The sequence below is a fragment of the Gekko japonicus genome, unplaced genomic scaffold (genome assembly GCF_001447785.1).
Source record: "Gekko japonicus isolate JY-2015 unplaced genomic scaffold, Gekko_japonicus_V1.1 scaffold80, whole genome shotgun sequence".
Lineage (NCBI taxonomy): Eukaryota > Metazoa > Chordata > Lepidosauria > Squamata > Gekkonidae > Gekko > Gekko japonicus.
In genome coordinates this window covers 1,292,391-1,306,461 of record NW_015168047.1, presented here as the reverse complement: position 1 = coordinate 1,306,461, position 14,071 = coordinate 1,292,391, and the positions used below count along the sequence as shown (strand labels likewise).

Genomic DNA, 14,071 nt, shown 5'->3' with positions numbered 1-14,071 from the left:
AAACAATCTAAAGCATTTCATTAGCTAAATAAATAAATTTGGAGTTAGGAAGTCTTTTGTATACAGGTATCACAGTGAAATCAGAGAGACCCTAAGTTACTTTTTCTGGGACTAGAAAGCAAAGACTCACTGTTCAGCATAACTAATTGTTCCTTCTCATGTCTAAGAAAACCAGAATAAAAACAGGCAAAATAAATTTAGATTTACTTAATTTTTTAATTCCAATACAGCATGTTTGCAAAGTACACATACCCTTAATCATAACGTTGAGGACCAAAGTTTAGTTTTTGTTTTAAAAAGTAGTGCAAATGAACTATAATGCTCTGCTTTTGTAAAGCCTCTTGCCACATGGTTTATATAGTACATTTTCCCAACGTACTCTTAAGATGTTTTCATCTTACACCTAAAACCGTAAGATATGAGTACTATGTTGTTGGGAGTTTTTTTAATTATGTATTTACTAGGAATAAGGCCTGCTGTGGAAATAAATACAATGAGTTCTAGAAAGAGGCTCTGAAGAGTGTCAAAGCCTTGGGCACTCAGCGTCAATTTGCTGTGGTGACCTCAATAGGGTATAATGACACAGAGTCCACCATTTACTCCAGAGGAACTGATCTCTGCTACGTGAAGAGCAGTTGTAATTTTGATGTGATCTCCAGCCCTCACCTGGAGATTGGCAGCAATTGTTACCCATGAAGAAATGGCTAGTTGGGAGGGTGGAGTCTATGGCATTGTACCTGTCTGAGGTCCCACCCCTCCTCAAACCTCACCCTCTCCAGGTTCGATCCCTCCAATGTCCAGGAATTTCCCACCTGGAGTTGGCAACCCTATCTCATTCCCAGCCAATCATCAACCTACCTTTATTTCCCCCTCACTCTCCAGCTTTCCATCTCTCCCCCACCTGCAGCCTCCACCATGCTCTGAAACCCTAACTGCCACATCACATTGGTTGTCATAGGGGGGGGGGCATCTCAGCAGGGTATAAGGACACAGAGTCCACCATTTTCTCCAGGGGAACTGATCTCTGCCATCTGGAGAGCAGTTGTAATCCTGAATGATCTCCAGCCCTCACCTGGAGATTATTATCAAAGAAACACTGTGATGAAAATGACAACAACATTTAATAAATCTTATGAACATCAATTTGTATATCAATTAAAACTTTACAATATTGTTAAGGTAATTCTAATATTTTCAAGGAAAAGTCCAACATCCTCAATGAGTACCCGGTTATACACTCATTTCACCAATCTTCCTCAGGAGTAATCCTATTGTGTTTGAAGGTGTCCAGGATAATTTGAGGAAATTAAAAAATAAGTTAAGATGCAATAATTTGAAGAAAGTAAAAACGAAGTTTAGCTGGAACTATTTGAAGGAACCAAAAAAGAAGTTAAGCTGTATCAAGAGACTTACACCTTCCAACACAATAGGATTACTCCTGAGGAAGATTGATGAAATGAGTGTATAACCGGGTACTCATTGAGGATGTTGGGACTTTTCCTTGAAAATGTTATAATTTCCTTAACAATATTGTAAAGTTTTAACTGATATACAAATTGGTGTTTATAAGATTTATTAAATGTTATTGTTATTTTCATCACAGTATTTCTTTGTTTGATAATATTCTCTGTAACTGTGATCCCTTCTTTGGTTTACTCACCTGGAGATTGGCAACAATGGTTTCCCAGGAGGAAAAATAGTCTCTCTCTGCAATGGGGACCAAAGCAGCTTATATCATTCTCCTCTCCCCCTTTTGACTTGCACAACAATCCTGTGAGGTAGGTTAGGCTGAAAGTCTGTGACTGATCTAAAATCACCCACAGAGCTTCTACAGCAAGAACCTGGATCTATCAGACCCTGCTCTGAAGCACCTAGGGTAGCCAACCTCCAGGTGGAGCCTGAAGATCACCAGGTATCACAACTGAATTCCAGACAACAGGTCTCTCCCCCCACCCCCAAGAGAAAATAACTGCTTTGGAAGGTGGGCTTTGTGGCATTCTGTTCAGCTGAGGCCTCTCCCCTCCCCAACCCCTGGCTTCCATAGACTCTACCAGGAAATCTTCAGGAACCTACCTGAAGAGACTGACCCCTAGTCAGGACTAACCCCAATGAGTTCCTCACAAAGGCCTGCAAAGGGTTTCCTTCCTTTGTCTGAACCAAGCTTGGTTGCCTACTGTGGGAAAACGAGCTCCAGTTTACAACTCACTTGTTCGCCTCCTACCCTCGTCCCGTGGGCGTATCTCACTCAAGTTCGCTGCCACCACTCACTGAATTGTCACTGCCTTTTTAGAGGGACAGTGAGACCGCTCTGGCCAAATCTCCCTATTTGGAGATGGGATCCCCAATCTTTGGGGGACCCCTGGAAAGTTGGCAACATAAGGGTCTGGCCTTTCCTTGTTTCCTTGGGCTACCCCCTCCCTTTGGTATTGTGCAGAGTGGGGAAGACTATGTGGTCAAATCACAACACAGATTATTAGTCCAAATAAAATAATTTATTTAACTATTTACATAATTATGGAGCGCACACACACTAAATGAATAAGGCACAACTGTAGCACACACTATGAACCAACAGGGCATAAATCAACAGAGGTTAAATGCAATCTTCTTTCCCACACAATACTCTCTACCTCTACAGGTTGTGGGCTCAGGATAGGATCTCTCCTTGGACCAGCCTCTGGCTCTGCTTCAGCCTCTCTCTCTTGCCCAAGAGACCCGGGAAACTTCCTTTCATTCCCCAGTCCAGCCGACTGTGGAGTGGCTAAATTTCTGCTGCCTCTCAGGGTTCCCCCACATCTCTTGTGGCCTGGACAGGCTGGTCAGCACAGGAAGCAGGAGCCTTCTGTAGGACGTAGACTGCCTCCTCCCTGGATGGGATCTATATTGATGCCGCCTCAACCCTTGGGACAGTCCGTGTTTTCCTGCACTTTTTGGCCTTGGGGCAGCTGGGAACTGTAAGCCAGCAGATGAAGAAGCCCCATTCAACCTAGTGAGTGATACCCCTGCAGGCCCCTCTCTGGAACTACAGCTCAATTAAACATTATGGGGGAACATTTTCAACAAACAACCACAGACGGCAACCATCTTACAAACACAGGTAACTGTCAGTCTGTGAGTGGTCCGAAATCACAGCTTCCACCTGGGTCTGGCAGACCCTGCTCTGAAGCGCCAACTGCTACGTCTATGTGGGAAGCAGCCATTTTGGGAAATCCTCCCATGAAGATCCAACATGAGATGGATTGACTCAGCCGAGGAAGACACAGCAAGACCTTAGCAAGGCTGTTAATGATAGGACATTTGGTTGCCATAAGCCGGAAGCAATTTTATTGTAACACATGTTACAGCATGTGTATAGATCAGGAAGATCTAAGTGCCTAAGTCTTAGCTGTCATGACTAAGTGGCTAACACTGTTACAGCCAGGTGTTAAACGAGCAGGTGCTACCCCTTGTAGTCATTAAGAGTAGGTAATTAGTTTGCCCTGATGTTCATTGGCTGTGTGTTGTATATAATGTCTAAGCTTGATAAGCCAAACGGGGAGACATAGCTCTCTCCAACTGAGGTATGTTATGCTGTGTAACAGTCTGTATGTTCTCTGTATATAGTTACCATTATTGCACTATAAACTTCCTGCTTTTCACCACCAGTCTGTCTCCAGGCTTCTTATTTACTGCACCCAATAGCCTCTATGGCCTCCCTTCCCCAAACTCTGGCTTCCTTAGACACAGAATATCCAGGAATTTCCCAACCTGGACCTGGCAACCCTAGTCAGGACTGGCCCCAATGAGTTCCTCACAACAGCCACTGAGGGAAAAGTTAGTCTCACACAGGAGGCAAGCAGGAGAACTGTCTTTGTCAAGAGAGAAAGCCGTTTGCCAGTAATTCTGATAGAGCACAGTGGCTGAAGGGGGAGTGGGCGGGGAAGAGGAGCAGGCCCAGCACCCGGCCAATGTCACATGAGTACTCAAGTGGTGGCTGATGGGCCAATGGCTGAGGGAGCGCATTGCACAGCCAATGGGGGAGCTGGAAAGTGCCACTCTGCTTCACAGTTATATATAAGGAGAGATATCACACCTTTCTCCCCAGTGGGGACCCGTGGAGGCTTACATTGCTCTCCTCGCCTCCTTTTTATCCTGTGGCATAGGTTAGGCTGAGAGGGTCTGACTGACCTAATGCCACCCATCAAACTTCCATGGCACAAGCGGGGATTCAAGCCTGAGTCTCCGAGATCCTAGTCCAACACTATACCATGCTGGCTCTCTGACAACAATTTTCAATATATTCATCAGGGAGCCAGAACTGGTTGCCGATTTCAGCCTGATGTATACCTAATAGCAAACCAAAAGCTGCAGCTATATAATGAGCCCAATCCAAGTAAAGTTATTCATGACTGTCTCACTGAAAACAGTGAAACAAGCTAGACATCATTTACATCAGTCTCATTGCTTTCAATGGGACCTTAACTGCAGTTATAGCCAGGGGTCATTTCCTGCCAGAGCGTGGCGGAGCAGTGCTCCGGCAGTAAGGGGCCCAGGGCGCCCCCCCGCGCACACACCCCACCGCCATTCCTGGCCCACCTGCGCAGGCCTGCAGAGCCCCCCACCGCTGGGAGGATTTAAATGCCTTTTTTCCCTTCCCCAGATGAGAAAGGGAGAGAAAGGCATTCTAAACATGCCTGGGTTCCCTGCCTGATCTTCTCTAGGTGCCCCTGCCTCCCTGGCTGCCCTATGCTTCTCTAACCAGCCCACTGTGGCAGACTGGCTGGAGAAGGGAAGGGGAGGCAGGCAGACATGCCCCCCCTTCCCTTGAGCCTCTCTGCTTTTGTGGAGAAACTCGGGGGAGTGGGGGGGGGTTAAATGCCTGGGTTCCCTGCCCAATCTTCTCTAGGTGTCCTGCAGTCGCGGGGGCCCTGGAGAACATCCGGCAGGGAACCCAGGCATGTTTGCCTCCCTGCTCTGCCCTCCCCTTCTCCAGCCAGCCCGCACTGCCCCTGAGCCTCTCTGCTTTTGCGACGGAGTGGGGGGGGATTTAAATGGCATTCTAAACATTCCTGGGTTCCCTGCCCGATCTTCTCCAGGTGCCCCGTGGCTGGAGAAGATCAAGTAGGGAACCCAGTCATGCTTGCATGCCTGCCCTTTGTCGGGGTGTGGCATACGCAAATGAGTTATGCAAATGAGCTCCTCGCTTTTTTTTTTTTTTAAAGAAATGACCCCTGGTTATAGCCACACTTACAGATTTCAAGAACCCAAATAAACATACTAAACACAATGGCTGTCTTTTGATCCACTGGAACCAAAGTGGGAAACAGTCTTTGATCATTTCACTATTGCTTGAACCTTGGCTCACGTGGTAGGTTCGCTGCTCAGCATAACGAATTGTCCTACTCATGGCTAGGAACTTTCATGCCTTGAATCATGGCTCAGATGGCTAAAACTACTTTTCATATTGATAAATAAGACATTTGTTGCTTATGTGATCTGATAGCCGCTGCTAGCATTTTGCAGCAGATTTCTCTCTCTCTCTCTCTCTCTCTGTGTGTGTGTGTGTGTGTGTGTGTGTGTGTGTGTGTGAGAGAGAGAGAGAGAGAGAGACAGACAGACAGACAGACAGACAGACAGAGACAGACAGACAGACAGACAGACAGACATCAAGTCACAGCCAAATCACAGTGACCTGTAAGGTTTCCAAGGCAAAAGACTAACAGAAGTGGTTTGCCATTGCCTGCCTCTGTACAGCAACCCTTGAATTCTTTGGTGGTCTCCCATCTAATTATTACCCAGGGTTGACCCTGCTGAGTTTCTGAGATCTGACAAGATCAGACTTGCCTGGACCATGGGGATTCAAAAACTAAAAACCTACGTTTAGTTAAAAAAAATCCTCCCACTACTTTTGGAATGTCTTGTCAAGAATTTATACCACCAAATATATATATATATATATATTCTGCCTGCAAGACTAGTCTGTAATCACACTTTGATCCACCTGCTATGCTCTACAACAGTCCTTTGGAAGGTTAGCAGCTCCATCAGATTTTTTTTGTTAACCTTGTAACTTCTTAATCTTTCTTCTTACCAAATCCTTGCCCTTCAAGAGTTTGGCAGAAATGCAACGTAAGCCCTATTCAATAAGTTGCTTTCAGCAGCACTTTCTGTTACTTGAGAGGATACAGAATGAATATAGGCATCAAAGCTCTGAAACATATACCTTACAAATACCAAAGCAATACCAAAGTTAAAGGGAAAGGAGTCATTTTGTTTCTCCAACTACTGGATGCGTAGAATTAATTTTTCATTACTAAAAGCCAGAGCAGACTGATCTCTCTCATTTTACATATGTTGCTAAAGAGATACCTTTCACCCAAAGAGATACCTTTCACATCATGGCAATTCATGGTTACAAATCACAGTTCCGTCAATAATTACTGTACTTTATCCCATAGTCAAAACAGAAAGTAAAAACATAGGAGCAGCTCTGCAGAATCTGATCTAAGGTCCATCTAGCCCTGCATCCTGTTTCCAACAGTGGCCAGCCAGATGAATCTAGGAAGAGCAGAATCAAGGACATTCTTCCCAACTGCTTGCCTCCAGCATACAGCATACAGAGGCATACTTTCTTCTGAATACACAGGTTCCAGTTAGCCATCATAGCTAACAGCCACTGTATACAAAATTATCCTTCACTAGTGTGCTGTTTAAAACACACATGCAAACATCTAAGCTAGTGGCCATTACCATCTTGTGACAGTTAACCATGTGAATTATTTATCCGCTGTACGAAGAACTACCTTCTTTCATAAATTCACCTTCTATGAACAGTCACGGACATTCAGGCAGATTTTATAACCAGCTGGAGCTCAGATTGTGCTCGTTCTTAGGGCTTCCTTTGCCTGTATCTTAACCATTAAGCAGAACAATCCTAGTGACATCTACATAGTATTTCCCAAGCCAATGTCCTGCCCGCACGTACCCGCCTGCACACATAACAGCATCCTGCTTTCGATACGAATCTTTGAAACCTGAACCTGCAACTTTTCCAGGATTTTCGAAACATGGCTCTAGCAAGGCAAATTATGCTCTGCCTCTCTCTAAGAGTGGCTACTGAGCACTGACGGAGTGTTGGTGAGAGAGGCAGTTGAAAACGGCAGTTCAGGGAATTGAAAGAAAACAGTGAGTGGAGAGAATGTCTGGCTGAGTGAAACTAGAGAACAGCTGTTTAAAGCATCTCTGGCCACTTCCGCACTGTCATTTTTGTCACTCTTTTGTCCTTGTTGCTTTGGGTCCCCCCCCCCCTTTTCCACATATGCTTTGCTCCCTCTGGGACTACTAGAGAGAGCAAAACAAATTGGGGGGGGGGACCCTGAAGCAATAGGGAAAAACGAGTGACAAAAATGACAAGGTGGAAGTGGTCAGAGTCTGTTCCCCTATACCAGCCTTTGGGATTCTTTGTTATGAACTGAAATCTTCAGTCAAAGAATCCCAAACGCTGGAATAGGGAAACAGTTCAAAAGTGCAATGGAGGAGAAACTTCGTAACCTCTACCTGAACAGCTCCAATGTTATCGTCTAACCAGAAATAAAAGTTAATTCTTCTTTGTTTAAACATGCGAGCTGGTTGTCTCAGGGAAAGACGCACACACACCGCAGATATGTTACAATAAAATTTAGTTTGGATTATTCAGATTTTTTCCCCCTCTAAGGTATTTAGAAATCAGAAAACCAGAAAGCAAAATGGGCTTTCTGCAAGGACCAACTTGGTCAAGGGCCATGAATGTTTGTATTCACTTTACAACATACCTACACAAGGCACTGAATGGGGTGGGGACTGGCAAACTGTGGATCCAATTAAATACTGAAGTTATCTGGAATTTGATCAAACCCATGAGGACATTCCTTTAAAATATTACATTAAGAATGTAATATGTTACATACTGCAAAGACACAGTAAAACCTACATTTCTCAAGAGTTCATATAACCAATCCCTGTCTATATTTCAAAAAATATATCCCATCGTATAGGAAGAGACAGACACAGGAAAGCAGGAAAGTTTCAGGCAGAGGGCTGAAAGTAGAAAAAAACTGGGGAGAAAGAGTGAAGCTCTCCTTTTTGCATGCATTTGCCATAGCGGTAGAAACAAAACTAAAGAATGAGAGCAGAGGTGTCAATCATATGGCCCACGTGCTGGATCTGGCCCGTCCAGGGCTTTTATTTGCCCAATGAGCATGTGAGGAAGGGAACGTGAGGTGTGAGGGAGGGAACAGGAAGTTGCTTGGGGGAGGGAGCAGGCCAGCCACTCCAATCTTGGCTTCAGTGCGTGGTTGAACAATCTCCTCTGTAGCAGTTTACTTCAGCGTCAGCCTCCCTGTTAAGTAGGGGGCCACCGCAACTGCAATCATGCCAGCCTCCCCTCCCTCCCTTCCTCCCCACGGCACATGGTGAGGCAGCTCTTTTCTCTATCCGAGCTGCATAAAGCCCAGCAAAAGTACCAAGAGTGGGGTGGGACTGGGGGAATGTAACACCCCTGGTGCCTTCATTGAGGGGTGCCCAGAAGCCCAATGGGGAGGGGCTTTGCATTGGGGGAAAGGAGGAGTGGGCTGTGGGGGGGCTTGGCCTGTCGGGTTTGGATTGTGACACTGGAAAAGAGAACCATTCCTTCTCTCCTCCAATGCTAAGACCCACCCTCGAGAAAGAGAAGAGTTAGAAAAAATACACTCTCTTCTTGCTCAGCACAATATTCTTAACTGTGCTGAGCAAGAAAAGAATGCATTTCTCCACCTCCTTTTTTCCCCTCCACAAAGTCAGGGATGCCCAAGAGCCAACAACTTGGGAGGAGCTACTTCAGAACCCAAGGGCAGGCTCTCATTCTTTCTTTGGTACATCTCTGTGCACAGCAGAAGCTGCAGAGGTACCCAGGCTGCCCCATCTTTGATCGTGATGCTGGAAAAGAGGATCGTTTCTCCTCTCCCCAAGTGCAAAGCCTGCCCTTGAGCCGAGTCTCAATCAACAAGAAAAAGGTTAGGGAAAAATATATTCTCTTCTTGTTCAGCACAGTATTCTTAACTATGCTGAGCAAGGAAAGAATGCATTTTTCCCCTCCACAAAATCAGCCACCACCACCCCATTTGAAACAGGGCAGCCCTTCACATCACAAAAACAACTGGAAACATGTGATCTGGTCATTTCTCGTCCTTCCATGGGATTGTGAGGTTCACAGTAAAAACTGAATTGCTCTGATTAAGCTGGGTAATTTTCTGCCTGTGCCCTGAAGACTTTGCATTTGGTTTCTTTTCCTGGAAAGTCTCAGAAGAACTATTTACCAGAACTGATTGTCTTTGGAGCACGTTTGTATTTTGAGTAAAAAATAATATTGTTCATTGGGTCTGCCTGTGGCCTTCATAAAGTTTATCTCTCCGGTATTTGCCCTTACCATTTTATGGCACACATGACCAGGACCAACAAAGTGACATTTATGTCAGATCCAGCCCCTATAACAAATTAGTTCAACACCCCTGGACTAGAGCAACATTTATGGGTGGCATCAGAAATCGTGGCCAAACTCCTGTTGGTCTAACATGATGGGAAAGGTGGCTGTCAGTTGAAGCAAGAGAAGAACAATAATTCCTTATAGGTGAATCACAGTCAAAATTTGACCAGTACCAAATTGGTGGCAATCATGCACATATAATATTTAAAGATACTATAACTTTGCTTTCTCGTATGCTCACAAAAGTTTACCCCAAAGTTAGCCCAATTAAAACACACAGCCATGGCTACCTTGTAACACAGTTTGGATGGATTTTTTAAGAGCACAGATTCAGAAATTTACTCACCAAGCTCAACATGGCAACTGCCCCAGCCCAGCCCAGCATAACAGCTTGGAGCTGGGGGTGGGGTTAGTCCTACAGTCATGCTGCATTTCTGAAATGTAACCTGTCTCTCAAACCCAGGGCACTCTGAGCACCTCTGAAGTATAGCTCAACATGGACAAATCCAGTGTTAAGGTGAGGGACACATTTTGCTTTGAAAGCACATTGAGCATCTCCAAAGTACCATATGGCATCAGAGTACAACATGGCATCAGAGACAAGAACCCAGTTTTCCCTTGATGGAAAAGGTAGAAGCCTGGTGATTTGCAGATACCACATAATAAAAGAATTAAGATAGATTAATGGCAGCTCAATGACTACTAGTGTGATGTAAACAACGCTTCCACATTTGGAGATCATATTCCTCTATGTAACAAATGTCATGAATAAAGTACAGGAGATGGCTGTTTCATCACATTCAGCTTGTGAATTTCATGGCTGTCTTCTGCTGAAGACAGAATGGTGGAATAGATGTAATTTGCTCTGATTCAACAAAATAAGCTGTGGAGTCTTGTGAGCAAACATTCTACTTTGTGAGGTACTGGCATTAAAGTTGTGAGTGAGCGATTTGACTACTGCATAAATTAGTTTGCTCTGGAGCCATCCTTCCTGAGCTAAGACAAAAATGTATGAGCCGGAGGCTAAAAAACTGTGATCTAGCTCACACTAACTCAGCTTAGAGGGAACACTGTTCACAACCTGCTTTTCAAGATTAACACTGACTTCTTTGCTTTGGGGAAAATAAAAGATGCCAACAACAAATCTAGTGTGCAGTTTCTACAAATGCCATTATTGAATATACTATTATTTCCTTCAACGTTATATTAATTAGTTACTAAAGAACTCCTTTCAGTATTGCAGGTATAGTCTTCTTTGTACAAAACGCAAAAAATACTGGGTGACAATTAAAAAACTGCTTTGAGGCAATGGAACATTCAATGCAGATGTTGCAGTGGTGGGCCCTAAAACACAAAGCTCTCTGCCTCTTGTTTCATACAGGACTAGCCTGATACCTCTGCTTCGCTACGGTATTTAAGTTCCGTAAACCCAGTTATAATACTGATGATATGAAGTTCGAAATGTAACATTTGTTGTAGGAATTCTAATGGAGAAGACTGTAGTGTAAAAAATGAAATTAGACATACATACTTCCCACCCCCCTCTATTGAAGGACCTCTCTGTAGACCACATTGGTTGTTCTGCCCTCAGGTGACAGGATCACCAGGCTGCTTGGTGAGCTCACTCTGGAGCAGGCCACATAGAACTGTCCATGTGAGAAGCAGTCATCTGTTAAGTCAATTCCTGCCACCTTCAGTATCTGGCCCTGGGATTTGTTGATGGCCATAGCAAAGCAGACCTTGAGGGGGAACTGCAGCCTCTTGAACTCTGCCACATTCTTGAGTTGCCCCCTATCTGGCTCTATGTTTGCCAGGAGTTTTCTTGGGGGCAGTAAGAGGTTAGAGGTGTGAGGGGGAGTTGGTCCTGATTTTATTCATCTTAGCCTTTGTATCTAATTCTAATTTACCCTCATACGCCATTAAAGTTTTTGAATCTGAATTGGTCTGAGGGAGTGGTGATGTAGTGGACATATCTTCAGATTCATGAGGGAGGCACGCATCAAAATGGCTCCTAGAAAGATCCTTTACAATCTCCCCATGAACATTCATAAACTCAATTACCATGCTGGCTGTTATGAGAAATGTCTATTCAGGAGTCTTGAATAGCTGATTTCTGTAACCGTCCTCAACTGTCTGCAGTCTCTTTTTAACTGTGTTTTTACCTCGGAACATTGAGATCCACAGCTGAGCAATCAGAGAGGTGGGTACAAGCAGGCAGGTTTTACCTCAGAACTCTGAGCTTCACAGTTGACCAAATTGGGGGGGGGGGGGAGGAGGCAACAGCTTGCCAGGAACATGGAAAACAATGGGGGGAACACATTGTGCCCGCCTTTTACCCCCTTAGGGGTCATGTTTCTCAGAACTATCTTCATAGTGGGGGCTGACATCATGGTAGGAATACACTCCCGTTATTTTGGGTTTCTTGGTGCAGGGGTTTGGCCTGGGCATTGAATTGGGGGGGGGGTTGGGGAGGCTGGGCCAGCAGCAGCGCTAAGGCAGTTCTGCTGAGTGAGCCTCCCTGATGGCTATAAGCATCCCACCCCCTCTCCTACACCTGACAGGCAGCTGCCTGTCCAGTGTAGGAGGGGGAGGAGTATTGCAAGCCATTCTGGAGGCTGGGCTGACAGGGTTGCTAAGGTGTTACTGCTGAGGTGGGCTCCCTGATGGCTTTAAGCACCTTGCACCTGCTGCTGCACCTGGCAGACAGCCGCCTGTCAGGTGTAGGAGGTGGGGGGAGTGTGTTTGAAGCCATCAGGGAGGCTGGGCCAGCAACATTGCTGCACCTAACAAGTGGCTGGCCATTCCTGATTTCCTCAACTGCCATTAGCTCTCTGCAGTCTCCTGTAACTGATTTCTTTTACCTCACAACACTGAGCTCTGCAGCTGACCAATCAGAGAGTGGGCAGTGCAAGGAGGCAGCAGCCTGGCAGCCAGATAGGAAGCAATGGAGGGAGCGCATTTTACTCCTTTTGATCCCCTTAGGGGTTGAATTTCTAAAAATCCCTCCTTAGTGAGCATCTACATCATGGTAGGAGTGCTCTCCCCAAGTTACGTGTTTCTAAGTCCAGGGGGTTGGCCTGGGTACTGATTTTATGGTGAGGGGACTTTATTTTATCTATATAGAAAGATGAAAGACTAAGCTTAAAAGACTAAAAACAGGCTTGGTGCCAAAGTGCAACTAGCTGAACACTGGAATAGCCATTAAAGTAGTAATTAAGAGCCAGAATATTTAAAAACCTCATAAAATATTGTTTTTGTCTGTGGCAGATATTATGCCACTAAATGCTCTCCTTAATGCCCAGCTCCTAATGTAGAACTGTAGACTGACTGTCCCTTTTCCACTAAAGCACACAAACCTAAGCACAAACTATATTTGCATCCCATTACATGAAAAACACCCCCACCAAAAAATTGCCCTTTAGAACACACAGGTTGCCTCCAAATTGCCATTTACATGCGTTTTGAAGGAACCTCCAATTTTCACACGGCATGTCTGTAAGGAACAATTTACATATTACAGAATATGCAGGTTCTGTTCCGTGTAACAGTGATACACAAGTTGTGGAAATCCATGAGTGTACATGTGCCAAAATAGCACACCCTAGGACCATTGCAAGTTGGGTAAATGGCATGGAGGCTGAAGCGCCTTCTCCACACACACACTATGATTACAATCTGAATAGGGCCCCACACAAGCAGGCACTAAAAAGAACCTGCAGCTCACATGTGACTGCTACATAGAACAAAGGGCAGAGATCCCAGACCCAACTTCTGTACTCCATGATGTGTGAATCAGATGTATACACACATTAAGTAGAATGAGAACTTGTTCAACATTCAAGTACACACACACACACACAGTCATTCAAGTGCACACATCCAGTCATAAAAACTAACGATTCTAAAGATCATGTAACAGATTTTTACCAGCTTCTTTCCACAGTGAATCCTATATACTGTTACCATTTAGTTTACAAATCTTTTTATTAATAAAAAGACAACCAAAGTTGGAAGATGTGCACAACACATTCTTGAGGTTATTGAAAGTTCAGCTCCTGATGCTAAAATCTGGTTTCAAATCTGATCACAAAATCTTTAAATTAGTTATTAATAAGGAAAATTTCAAGAAACCAGCCATAGTCCCAAATGATTGTCTTATATTTCTAGGTAAACAGTTGATGCTTTATAAGAAGTAGTCATCAGTTTGTTTTCTCATGCTGTCCTCACCCCACTACACACACACACACACAAGCAGACAACGTATCTGAGTTAAACAAATTTTCCATACCCATTCAATCCATGGTTCCTGTGTGTGAACTGCCATCAGCGGTGTGGTAGATACCAGTTGCAATGGTAAGAGCATTGTTATCTCAAAACAAAAAAGCCATTTCATGTTATCCACTGAACAAGCATCAAAAGAAATCTGTACCCCAAGCCTGTGATCAGAATAAAGCCCGATGCTATTAATATTAAGTATGTGGCTTCACAGCTGCTTATCTGACTCATGAACAATCTGTTCTGTCCAAGATCCCTTCAAGAAGAAAGGTTTTGAAAAAGGAAAGCAAGAAGTGGTATTGTGCATGAAATGCAAGC

At 44.5% G+C, this 14,071-nt stretch overlaps 1 protein-coding gene across 1 annotated transcript in view; it reads right to left on the bottom strand.

Moving 5' to 3' along the window:
* ARHGAP21 (Rho GTPase activating protein 21) overlaps window positions 1-14,071 on the bottom strand; it is a 163,338-nt gene that overhangs the window by 75,747 nt on the left and 73,520 nt on the right.